This window comes from Penaeus monodon, chromosome 16, assembly GCF_015228065.2.
Source record: "Penaeus monodon isolate SGIC_2016 chromosome 16, NSTDA_Pmon_1, whole genome shotgun sequence".
NCBI classification, from domain to species: Eukaryota; Metazoa; Arthropoda; class Malacostraca; order Decapoda; family Penaeidae; genus Penaeus; species Penaeus monodon.
The window spans coordinates 10,252,929-10,267,018 of NC_051401.1; positions in this window are offsets into that span (position 1 = coordinate 10,252,929).

Genomic DNA, 14,090 nt, shown 5'->3' on the forward strand with positions numbered 1-14,090 from the left:
TAATGATAAAAATAAAGATAATAAATAATAATAATAAAAATAATAACAATAATAAAATAAATAATAATGAAATAGTAATGAAATAATAAAATAATAACAAAAAAATATAATAACAAAATGATAGTAATAAGATAATAGTAATAACAATAATAACGATAAAAATTTTAATGATAATTTTTAATAACAGAAATGATAATAATAAAAATAATAATGATAATGCTAATATTATTATTATTATTATTATTATTATTATTAGTAATACTGATACTAATACAATAATAACAATAATAGTAATAATAATATTTATTACCCTTATAGTAAGGATAATAATAATAATAATAATCATCATTCATCATCATCATCATCATCATCATCATCATCATCATCATCATCATATCACATCTCATCATCATCATCATCATCATCATCATCATATTAGTGATAATAATAATAATAATAATAATAATAATAATAATAATAATAATAATAATAATAATAGTAATAATAATAATAATAATAATAATAATAATAATAATAATAATTTGCATTGTGCCCTGTCAGATTCTGACATTGACTGTCACAGCATGATACTTACTTGTACTTTTCATGTTGTGATGATCTTGGAATCAATACGTGGTAGGGCCCCCGGTTCCTTTCCATGGAAGTAATAATGATAAAAATAATAATGATAATGATAATAATGATAATATTAATAATATTAATAATAATAATGATAACAATGATAACGATGATGAGTATAATAATGCTGCTGCTGCTGCTGCTGATGATGATGATGATGATAATAATGATAAGCATAAAAGTAATGATAATAATAATGCCATTATTAATTATGATGATACTGATTAACGTTAGCAATAATGAAAACGATATTGATCATGAGAGCGATAATACAGGACGATACTAATACTAATAATGAAACTAATTCTAATACTAACAAAAAGTAATATCATTAGTTACCAAAACAACAAAGACAAAAAGGTCGTCATAATCGCCATGTTAATATTAATTATTACTACTCATGCAAACGCTAATATTAAAAATGCTTTAATCTATTTTTTAAATTCTCTCCCTCTTAGCATAGTCGTCCCACCATGTCTCAAAAGGCATCGAAGTTTCGTCTCAACAATTTGGGTTTTCCAATTTCTCTTCTGTCCTAATGTAAGCTATAATAACCAGTAATTGTTGTTAAGCACTACTTGGTAAACGCGAACTTTCTAATGCAGCCGATTTTTTTGAAAAGCTACATCATTAATTCTGTCAGTTGTTGCAACTAAGGATATGTTTGGTTGCACGTAAAGATTACAGTGTTATAAATTTAACCATACACAAATACAGGACAAATAGGCCTACTCATATGTAAATAAATAAATAAATAATTCAATTTATAATATATATATATATATATATATATATGTATGTATATATATATATATATATATATATATATATATATATATATAATATATAGATATATACATATACTATACATATATATATATAGTATATATATATATATATATATATATATATATATACATATATATGCATATATTCATTTATTCATTTACTTATTTATTTATATGAGTAGGACTGTTTGTCCTGTGTTTGTGTATGGTTAAATCTATAACACTGTAACCTTTAAATGCAACCAAACATATCATTAGTTGTGACAACCGGTTGAAATCTAATGATATATATACCCTTATATATGTATTTATGAAATGTATATATGTATGAATACACACACACACACACACATAATCATCATCATCAGCAGCCTGAATCGAACCACTGCAGGATGTAGGTCTCTCCCAATCTTTTCCAACTTTGTTTGTCTTGCGTTTTTTGTTTCCCGTCTTGGCCCCAAATTTCGTTATTTCGTCACGCCATCTTCCCATTGTCTGGTTCTTGGCCTCTTTATGTAATCTATAGCCCAGTGTTACTTTCTTTGTCTTTCTGTTGCCCTGTCTCCGAAATATATAACCTGCCCATTGCCATCTTCCACTTTTGTCTGTTCCGTGATCCATGTCGCCCTCATGCGAACTCTTAGGCTAATTCCCAGCATCAACCTCTCGATCCCTCTCTGGGCACTTATTAGTTTCCTTTCCAGTTATTTGGTTGTAGTCCATTTATATATTTGTTCACTACCTCTAGCGCTTTTTCTTGTACATGTATCTGTTCGAATTGAACTCTACTGTTGAACATAATCTTGGTCTTTTTCTTGTTCATCCTAAGACCGACTTTCAAATTTCTCTACTCAGATCGTTTATTAGTTGCTGCATTTCATTTGCAGATTCACTGAAGAGAACAATATCATCTGCAAATCTTAGATTGTTTAGATATTCGTCTCCTATCTTGATACCCTTTCCATTCCACTCTATTTTTTAATATTTCCTCAAGACAAGCTGTAAACTGTTTTGGTGAAACGGTATCGCCGTACCCTTTTTCTAACTGGTATTTTATCGGTTTCCATGTGGAGCTTGACGGTTGCTGTCCCATCTTCGTGTATATATATCTTCCAATATTTTACAATATACCTCCTCTAATCCCTGTCTTCGAATAGCTTCTAGTACTGCTGGTATTTGTACAGTCAAATGCCTTTTCGTAATCGATGAATGCCATACACAGGGGTTTCCTATATTCGTTTATTTTTTCTCTTATTTGGGTGAGCGTGTGGATGTGGTCTGTTGTTGAGAATCCACTCAGGTAGCCTGCTTGTTCTTTAGGCTAGTTAGAATCCAGACTCTCAGAGATGCGAGTTGTGATGACTTTTGTGAACAGTTTGTAAGTAACTGAAAAGCGTCTGATGGGTCGGTATTTTTTTTTTATCCTTTCTATCCCCTTTTTATGCATCAAAATAATTATTGCATTTTCCAGTCTTTCGGAGTTTTTCCGTTGAGAAAGTATTTCTTAAAAAGATTGGCTAGTTTCACTGCTGCAATTTCTCCTGCATCTATTATAAGGTCTATACTAATTTCGTGTTCACCTGGTATTTTCCCTTTCTTCATGCCTTTAAGCGCTCTTTTTATTTCTTCTGTTGTGACGTTAGGTTAGTTAGCCGGTTCGCTTCTATCTTCTTTTTCATTCTTATTATTTGTCACTTCTCCGTCTGGTTTCTGTATTGAATACATTTGGTTTTTCCCTATTCCGAGTCTCCTTTTAGCTGTGTTCATGCTGGTACCTGAGATCACTGTTTCATTTATTATCTGAGTATTGAATTTCCATGCATCTGCTTTCATCTTTTTACTTATAGTCTTTGTTAGTTCAGCTAATTCAATTTGTCTGATGATACTTTCATGACCCTACGCACACATATACATATAGGTGTGCGTAGGGTCATGAAATATATATACATATATGTATATATCATATATACATATATGAATATATGTTTTATATGTATATATAAGCTTTTATATATATATATATATATATATATATTTTTTTTTTTTTTTTTTTTTTTTTTTTTCTTTTTTTTTCTTTTTTTGAGTGTATGTGTGTTTATGTAGAGTAGAGTAGTATGTAACACACACACACACGCACACACACACGCACACACACACAACACACACACACCCCGCACACACACACACGCACACAAACACACACACACCACGCACACGCACACGCACACAACACACGCACCACACACACACACCCACACACACCCCCACACACACACACACACGCACACACACACACGCACACACACACACACCACACAACAAACACACACACACCCCACAACACACACACACACACACATCACACACCCACACCACGCACACCACACAGCACACACACACACACACACACACACACACACACACACACACACACACACAACAAAACACACACACAACAAAATACATAAAGATATGGTTGTAATTAAGTGTTAAAGTGTTATAATTTTATTCATACACAGATATAAGATGTATAGGCTTACTCCTAACTGCAATATTCGTGCGGATGTACATATATATATATAATTAGATATATATATATAATATAATATATATATAATATATAGATATATATATAAATAATATAGGGATATATTACATATTATAGATATATATATAGATATATATAATTATATATATATATATATATATATATATATATATGTATATATATACATTTTACATATATATGGTAGTGATTATGATGATAATAATGATGATGCTAATGACAATGATGATGCTGAGGGTGATGATGAATCAATCACCACTGAACATCTATGAACAAACCATACTTTGTGCCAAAACTTTTTATTCATTCTTTGCAAATGATGCAAGATCTACTTTTTCTCTGACACAACTTTCATATTAGCCGTTTTTTTTTTTCGTTTTTTTTTATATAAAAAACCTTTGGTCTCAACTTTTTGTAGAATCCACTTTAAGAACACCGGGCCGTACTATTAACTAGAACATTTCTTTTTAGTTGTCTTATAAGCTGAATACAATGATGATGGTGATGGTGGTGATGATGGTTATGGTGATGATGATGGTAATTGTGATGGTGATGATGGTGACGGTGATGGTGATAGTGATGGTGATGATGGTGATGACGATAGTGATCATTAAGAATGATAATGGTAATCATACTGACATTTCTGATAATGGTATTATCATCCAATAAAGGTATGCTTCATAGCTTTGAGCAGCCGTGGACCTCTCCACCATCCTCGCCACTAAACTCGATCTTACGCTTTTCTTTCCACTTATACCATCGACAGCCCTGCAAATATCTTTGATATTGTCGCTCAGTCTTGTCTTTTGGTTTGCCTCTTCCTCTGTTTCCATCACCATTCCTTCACAAGTTTTTCCTCAATACTTTTACTTCTCATTACATGACCAATAAACTTTAATTTCCTCGTGTTCAAGATGTCCAAAAGTCGTCTTTACTCAATTTATTTTTCTCAGCCTTCATCATTCGTCTTCTTTCTCTGTCCATCTAATACGCAGTACTCGTCTGTAACACCCACATTGTCAAAACTATTGATCTTTTTCTTGTCTATCTAACTTCATTCAACACCCAACCTCAGACCATATGATGCAATTGGGAAAGACGATGAGTTTCAATACCTCAGCCTTTGTCCGTAAGGTAATGCTTCGGTCTTTCCAGTGTTATTGAGAGCAAGTGTGGCGCTTTTGTCAATGTTAATTCTTCTTTTTTATCTCCGGTAATCATCATATGTATTAGTTAAAACAGCTCCAAGATAAGTGAACTCTTTTCACATTTTCCACAATCATTCCATTGATTGTAACATGTTCATCATTGTTCTTGCCGGTTATCGTTGAATCTCATGATCTTAGTTTTCTTTGGCATTAAGAAATAAGCCAGCCTTTCGCTTGCTTCTCTAAACTTTATCTGTAGTTGTTGTAGTTCAGTGATAACTGCTGTCCGAATCAAACTATATCATCGGCCCGTAACCTCAGATTTGATTTGTTGTATCCTCCAACATCCACAGTTCCTTCAAAATTCTCTAGAGCACCTACTCTCATAATTTTTCAGATATATATATTAAGAGTGCGGAGACAGAATCAACCCTGTCGTACTCTTGTTTGACTCGAACCATCTGTTACACCATTACGTGGTTTCTTACAGCTGCTTGTTGTTGGTCGACAAGGCTTTTTATTAATTGATGATGTGTTTTGGAACTTCATATCGTACATTTATTCCCAGGTAGGATATCGTGATCAACAGTATCAAAAGCTTTCACATATCGATGAAACAGGTAATAGGTCTTTTTGATGTTCTCGATGTTCTCTGTTTTTTCTCTATGATCAATTTACATAGAATCTGGTTTTTCTTGGTACTTTTCCAGTTCGAAACCTCTTGTTTCGTCCTGCAATTTCCTCTCTTAACTTCACTTCATTCTTTCATCCCTTTCAGCAATAATTTTTCAACCAAATTTTGCTGCGTGACTTATTAAGGCAATGTCCTATTATTGTTGCATTGGAGTGCGTCCCTTTTTTTAGGTATGTGGAGTAAAGACTGATTTAACCCCGTCTTCTGGCCATTTTCTGTCATTCATTTTTTGTACAGAGTTTTGTAGAAGAATTATTCAAACACTTTCGCCAGCGATTCTTAATTAGTTCTGCTGTTATTTTCATCTATATCCGGGTCTCTTGTTTATTCTTTACTTCTTTTATTGGCTTTTATAACTTCGTCCCAGCATGGCGGTGGTTCATCCTCCTGTCATTGAGTCTAATTAATTTTGTTTTTTGATTTTTATTCTTTTTGTATAAGTTGGAACAATATTGATTTCCATCCTATCTTGCTTCTTTTCATCACATAAACCGTCCTCTTCGTTTTGATAGTGTGCCATTGTAGGTTTAAATTTTCGTGTGATGTTTCGTACTCCTTGGTATAGTTCTTTAGTTGTCTTATTGATAAACTTTTTCATTCTCTGGCAATGTTCATTTAAATATTTTTTTCCTTATCTGTCGCAATAATCTTTTGAATTTTTGTATTTTGTTGTTTGTAAATTACTTTTTTCAACTTGATTATTGATACCATTTTTTATTTTAGGCTCTTCTTGTTTTCATTTCACTTAGTGTTTTTTCAGATATCCAGGGGGAATACTTGTATCTTTTTTCTTTTTGGCGATAGTTTCTTAAGCAGTGCTCAGCAAGAGTTCTTTTCCTCTTCCCCAAACTCATTTTGGTGTTTTAATCATCTTCACATTGATTGAGTATTTGCAAATTTGTTTGATCTCTCTCTGCAAATTCGGTAATTGTTATCAAGAGTTTTTGTAGTCGAGCTTTAGAGGTGGTTGGTTGGACGCATCCATCTTTTTGAGTCTTATTTTAAGTCGATAGTTAGTATTTGGTGGTACTGTTGCAAGTCGGCACAGTCTTTGTTTTTGGGATTTTTTAATGCAACTCTTTCCATTTTTGGTTCAGCACAATGTCGCAATTTGGTGCGTTTCTTTTGTCTGTTGAAAACTCACGTGTCCAAGTTGTCTTGGTGGTGTTGGACAATGTATTGGCTATAACTAAATTATTTGTACTACAGATTCAATAAAATCTTCACCTCTTTCATTTATATCTCCAAGGCCGAAATTTTTCCACAGGTGTCCATTTTTTAGATTATTTTTTCCTACTTTGCGTTGAGGTCTCCATGATTATTTTTTACACTCTGTTTAGGGATTGTGTCTCAAGTATCTTTGAGAGAGTTATAAAAAATTCCTTTCTTCTCACTTGCACTAATTGGTTGGTGCGTAGCATTGTAGATACTAATATTATGAGGTTTTGCTTGTTATTCTGACTTTTAAAATGCGATCATTTAATTGGGCTGTACCATTAGTGCATTTGCATTGTTTTTTCGTGAGAATCATAGCAACTCCGTGAACTATATTTCCTTCTTCTTTTTCCAGAAAAGAACTGTCTTGTTTTCTTAGTTTTGAAACTTCCTTAATACTTTTCCAATTGGTCTCACTGAATTCCCTATATTTTGAATGTTGTATCTACCATTTCCGTTTACCAGCAGTATGTAATTTAACCCTCTCTTCATTTTTCCTTACGTTCCCGTCGATTTTTAGGTGTTTCTTTAATTGGACCTGTTTTCTTTTATCTTCTTTTGTCTTTCCAGAAATGTCTATTTTAACATTGTCACTGTTGCCCTAACTACGCGCCCCTCGATACCCGCCGCGACGGGCCGGAGAATGTGGGTATGAATTATCGTTTCTGTATTTATCCTGTGGTGTAGAGGTTTTCAGGAGAAAATAAAGTTGAGTGGAATCCCCCCGGCTCCTTCTCAACTCGCATCTCAACTATTAGGAAGGAACTATCTCTGCCCTTTTAAAACAGTTTACACTGTAATTACTCCAGACATTTATTTGGTGAAACAGATCAGTAGAACTGAAGTGTTTTCACCAGGAATATCCACTGCCCTGCTGCCGACAGTTTTCACCGCAAACCCTGGTATAGGGAGCTAATAGGGTGCTATCCTTGTTCAAGGGAACCCTAGGGTGCAGTTTATTGTCTTACCCAGGACAAAATGGTATTAATAGTAATGATTAATATAATACCTAATGGTGTTCATATGAAAAACTTTCTTTACTATAATGAGATTTACTACGCTTTTTGCTCGTCAAATCAGTGTGGTATCCAAATCATTAAACACACACACACACACACACACCACACACACACACACACACCCACACACCCCACACACACACCACACACACATACACACATACACCGATACACACACATCCACAATACAATACACATTTGAAAATGAATTTGGCAAAATACTTTTTTCACTATAGAGCAGTTTCCCTAATAAGTAATAATACTTTCTATCCTGAAAATTTATTTTCAGTGATAGAGCTTCCAAAATATACCGAAAAGCAAAATCCCCATCTTTTGCAATAAGATTTCAGGACCCCCCCCCCAAAAAAAAAGAAAAGAAAAGAAAGAAAAAAAAATCCACCAGTTATCTTTTTTTAACCATTAAATGTCACAGTCCACACTGACTTCTCGTAGCTTCACGTTGGAGATTATCCATCGCCATTCAATACACTTTCTCTCAGCGTCTGATTCTCTAGTGAGCTCGAAGAATCCACACAGAGGTATATAAAGTTCGTTATATCACCCGTGTTAATGCTACTTAAGTCTCTAAACGCCATTAACCACTAAGTAATGGGGTTTAGTAGGAGTATGTTGGGGTGTGTCGTAGTATGCTACACGATTTTATTAATGTAAAGGAAGATTTGGGCTATATTTTGTGTATATATATTTATATACATGAATTATACCTCTCTATGTATCTAAACTTTTATGAGTACACTCTCTCTCTCTCTCTCTCTCTCTCTCTCTCTCTCTCTCTCTCTCTCTCTCTCTCTCTCTCTCTCTCTCTCTCTCTCTCTCTCTCAAACTCTCTCTCTCTCTCTCAAACTCTCAACTTCTCTTAGTCATGTATACTGAGACTCTTTAACTTACTTTAAATTTACTTCTAAAAACTCTTCCTTTGCCACTTCGAATCCATTGTTAAATTGAGGAATCACTTGGGTTCACGAAGCTCAGAGAGAGAGAGATTTTTTTCACTCGCGGTGATCATGCGACAAACTATTTCAAAGACAGAAATTAAGCAAACTATACTGTGGATTGTGGAGTCGAACCGGTTCCTTATTAATGGCGCCTCTTAATTTAATTTAATTCTTAACGAAGAAGTGCATACTGACAACCTGGTAACGTCCTATACCCAGCACAGTGAAAAATGCAATTCCTCACTTCTAAACGACGAAAAGGAGAGAAAGCAAATCATTTCTAGTCGAAAGGATTAATAGAATTGACATTAGCGTATCGGCAACACTATCTAGGACAATATTCAGTGCTGAATACTTTTTTTCCAAAAAAGCCGGGAAAAAGAATTTTTTTATGGGTTTGTGGGGTGTGGTTTTTTGATTATGCACAAAATTTTAAAGAAGGGAAATTTTGGCAAAATTTTCTTATATATTTTTTTTCAAAATTAACCCCCAGTATAAAAATGAACCCTCCGGGGTTCCTTTTTTGTTTCCTTTTCCCCCCCCCCCTCTTTTTTTTTCTTCTTTATCTCCTAACTCTCTTTCCCCCCAAACCCGCCCTTTAAAAAAAAAAAAAAGCAAAAAAATTTTCTTTAAAAAAAAAGGTAAAAAAAAAAATAAAAATCTTAAAAATTTAAAAATTTATTTCCCAAAAAACGCCCGCCCCGAAAAAAAAAGAAAAAGGGTTGGAAGAAAAAAAGGGGGAAAAATTTTTTTTCATTTCTATCGGAAAAAAAATTTAAAAGGGAAAAAATTTAAAAGGAAATTTTCTTATTTAATAAAAATTCCTTTTTAAATGGCCCCCCTTTTTAATTAATTTTTTTTAAGGAAAATTCAACTGAAATTTGGAGGCCTAATCCCCAGCCGGGGGAAAATTTTGTTTTTCCTTCAAAACGGGAAAAAAAAAAACCTTTTAGCCCAAAGGGAAAAAAATTGACAAAAGGGTTCGCAACCTAATTCCCTGGCCAAATTTTGGTGTTTTCCCCTTTTTTTTGGGGAAAATATTTTTGTTTTTGGGCCTTGGGGGAAATTTTTAAAATTTTTGGGGTTTTTGCCCCTTTGTGAAAAATTTTTTTAAATTAAATTGAAATTCAAAAGGGACGTGTTTTCCTGTTGAAAATTTTTTCCCCATATGTATTTTTCCAATGAATAAAAATTACCGTTTTAAACCTTGATCTAAAAAATTTTTTTATCATCAAAATGGGTTTTAAACGAAAGGGTTCCCTTTATATGGAAAAAAAAAGGTTCCAAAATCCAAACCCTTCATGCGGGGTCAAGGGGAAATTAAATACTTTTTTTTTTTTATATTTTTTTAATTGTTCAAAAAAATTGCCATTTTGATTTCACCAGTTTTTGGAAAATAAATTTGTTTAAATAAAATACAGATAAATAAAAAAAAATCACCCGGTGGGTTTGCCTTTAATATATAATAATTTTTTTTTGAAGGACCCTTTAAGGTTTAAACGTGTATTTTAAACTTTTACAAACACGGGGGGGCCCTTGGCGGACTCATTTCCCCTATTTCTCTTTCTAACAGCACAAAATAGGCTTTAAGTCGGATTACACGTCCCCCCCCCTTTCGTTTTTTTTTTAAATAGGGGGGTCTATAAGCACGGGAAAAAAAACTTTTTTTAGCGGGCCCCTTTAGATTTTGGCTGTTTTGATATCAACGTTTCGTGTGTTTTTATGTGTGTTGGGGGGGGAAGGGGGGGGGGGGGGGGAAAAAGGAAAAATAAACAAAAAAAAAAGGGAAAGTCCCAAAATCACCTTCTTTTGGCTTTTTCACGCTAATTTTATAAATTTTAAAATTTCTTTAAGAAAAAAAAACCAAACCAACAAACAAGCAAACAAACACAGTGGGGTTTTTCAGAATTTCCCTTTAAAAAAAAGAAAGGTTTTTGGGGGCCTTGGGGAGGTTAAAATCAATCCACCCTTAAAAAATTTGGGGGTTTAAATAGGTTTTTTGGTAGGGGGGTATGTTTTAATTTTCCCATGTGTGGGGGGGGTGCTGTGCGTGGGGGGGTGTGGGGGTTGTGTGTGGTGTGGGGGGGTGGGGGTTGTTTTGTGTGTTTCCCTGTGGGGTCCTTGTGGGGGTGGGGGTGTGTGGGGGTGTGGGGGTTTAAAAAGGTCACAAAAAAACAAAAAACAGGGGTAAAAATGTAAAACAAAATCAAAAGGTATAAACAACCAATCCAATCAATAAATAATAAATATATTTTAAATATAATATTATTTTTTTAATTTTTTTGGAATTTTTTTAAATAAAAAATTATATAATATATTTTTAATATAAATTATTTTATATTATTATAACATATTTTTTATGTTCTCCCTCTTTTTTTTCAAATCTGTTTTTCTACCTACCTCCCTACTTTAACCCAATCTTTTTCTACCTTATTTTCTATCTATCATCTACCTTTCCCTATCTTTCTCTATTACCGGGTCTATCAAATTCACCATCTCCCCAAATCTATTCTTTTTTCCCTTACCTTTTCTCCTCTTTTCATTTATGCTTGAAAAACGAAAACATCCCCCCTCATCTCGGGGTTCAAACCCCAAATAGCTTTAAAATCGGAAAAAAAGCCCTTCGATTTAATGCTTTGTTTTTGTGATCCACTTGATGGGAAAATTCAAACCAGATTTTAAAAGCAAAAAATCCCTGGGGTTCAAGTTTTTTGAGAAAAATCATCTTTTGGTCGAGGTTTTTCCCCTTTGAAAATTGGGTTTTTAATAAATGTTAGTTTATAAGGGTGAAAATTTTAAAGTGTTTTATTTACTCTGTTTTTGTGTTGTCAGGTTTTTTTCTAGCATGACCCTTAAATTTACCCCCCTTTTTTGGTATGCGTTTTGGTTACAAAGACGAATGTGAAGGGGCAGGGGAAACTATTTTTAATCAAGATCCCCTATGCCTGTAAATATTTTTCCAAATTTTTTTTTTTATGTTCCCTGTAAAATTTGCATCGTCATTAACATTCAATAGTAAAAAAAAAAATTTGCTTTGTACGGGGAAAATTTGTTGGTTTTATTTCCCAGGGAAGTAATTAGAAATATTCATTCAGAGAGAGAAAAGAGAGAGAGAGAGAGAGAGAGAAGAGAAGGAGAGAGGAGAGGACGGGGGAGGGGGAGAGAGAAAAGGGATAAAGGGGAAGAGAGAGAGAGGGGGGAGAGAGGAGAAAATACACCACAAAACACACACTTTATATATGTATTTTATATGTTTTTATATATATTAATATTATATAATATATATTAATATTATTTTATATATATTATAATATATAAAATAAAACAAAACATATCCCAAAATTAGTTTATTATATATATACGGGACATAGTGTGAATATAAAATTAAAAATTTTAATATATATAAAATATATTATATTAATATATATATATATATATATAATATATATAATAATATATTATATATATATTTTTAACACACACACCCCACACACACAAATAGGTGTTTTTTTCTTTTTAAAATTTTTCTCTCCTCTTCTCTCTTTTTTTCTCTTTTTTTTCTCTCCTTTTCTCTCCTTTCGGGCTTTCTCTCTCTTTCCCCCTCTCTCTCCCCTTCTTTTTTTTTTTCTCTCTCTCTCCTTCTCTTCGCCCCCCTCCCCTCTCCTCTCTCAAATTCTTCTTTCCCCTCTCTCTCTCCTCTCTCTCTCCTCTCTCTTCTCTCCTCTTCTCTCTCTCTTCTCTTTTTCTTTTTATCCATTTTTTATTACAGTCCCAGTTTTTGATGGGAAAATTTTCTCCTAATTTACCAAAATCCCAACTTTTTTTTTTTAAAGATTTTTTATGGGATAAACAAAAAATACAAAATTTACAAAAATTTTAAGCCGTGGCATATTTAGGAAGGAAAAAAAAAACGCAAAAAAAAAAAAAAAAAGGAACTCCCGGGAAAAATGTACAAAGTTTCCCCTTTTTTTTCCCCCCTGAACGCTACCACTCCCACCTTTTATTAAACAATTATCCGGACCAATCTGCATTGAAAATTATGGGGTACATACGCGTAGGCCCGTGTTTCCTCTTGCTTTGAAGTTGATTTTTGGTTTCCCTGTATTATATTTTTTTCCCTTTTTCACCCTTTTTTTTTTTATTTTTAAAGGACAGATTTTGGGTTTTTTTAAACTTGTTGTTTGTGTTTTGTAATGATGTGTTTTATCTTTTTTTGGTATGTTTTTTTTGGGGGTTTTGATTTTTGGAATTCCAATGGTATTTTTCTTTATTTTAATTTTCCTTGGGAATATCGAATTTAAAGAAGATTTTGTTTCGGTAGTCTAATGAAAACCCAAATTTTTTATATATTTCATAATACATAATACATATTTAAAATAATATATATATAATAAATATAATGATACATTTAAAATATATATATAAAATTAATATAATAAAATTATAAAATAAAATAGATTATAATAAAATATTAATATATATAATATATAATGTATATTAAATGTATAGGATAATATTATGTTTGATGTATATATATATAATATATAATATATATATATATAATAATTTTAATATAATATTACATACATACAATGTTATATATATATATTTTTAATGTTTTAATAATATTTATATATTTTTAAAATGTATATTAAATATATGTAAATATAATAAATATATAAATAATTATTATATTTATATATATATAAAATACACACACTCACACCACACACACACACAGGCACACCACACAGACACCACACACACACACCACACACACACAATATATATATATAAAAAATTTTATATATATATATATATTGTATGAGTATGTATGTTACATATAATGTATATTTATATTTATGTATGGTTTTAACAATAGTATATATTATATATAAATTATATATTAAAATATTAAATTTAATAATAATAATATATTATATTATATATATATTATAATTATATATATTATATATATTATATTATTATAAAATTTTTTATATTTATAAAAATTTTTATATATTTTTATATATAATAATATATTTATAATTTTAAAATATATATT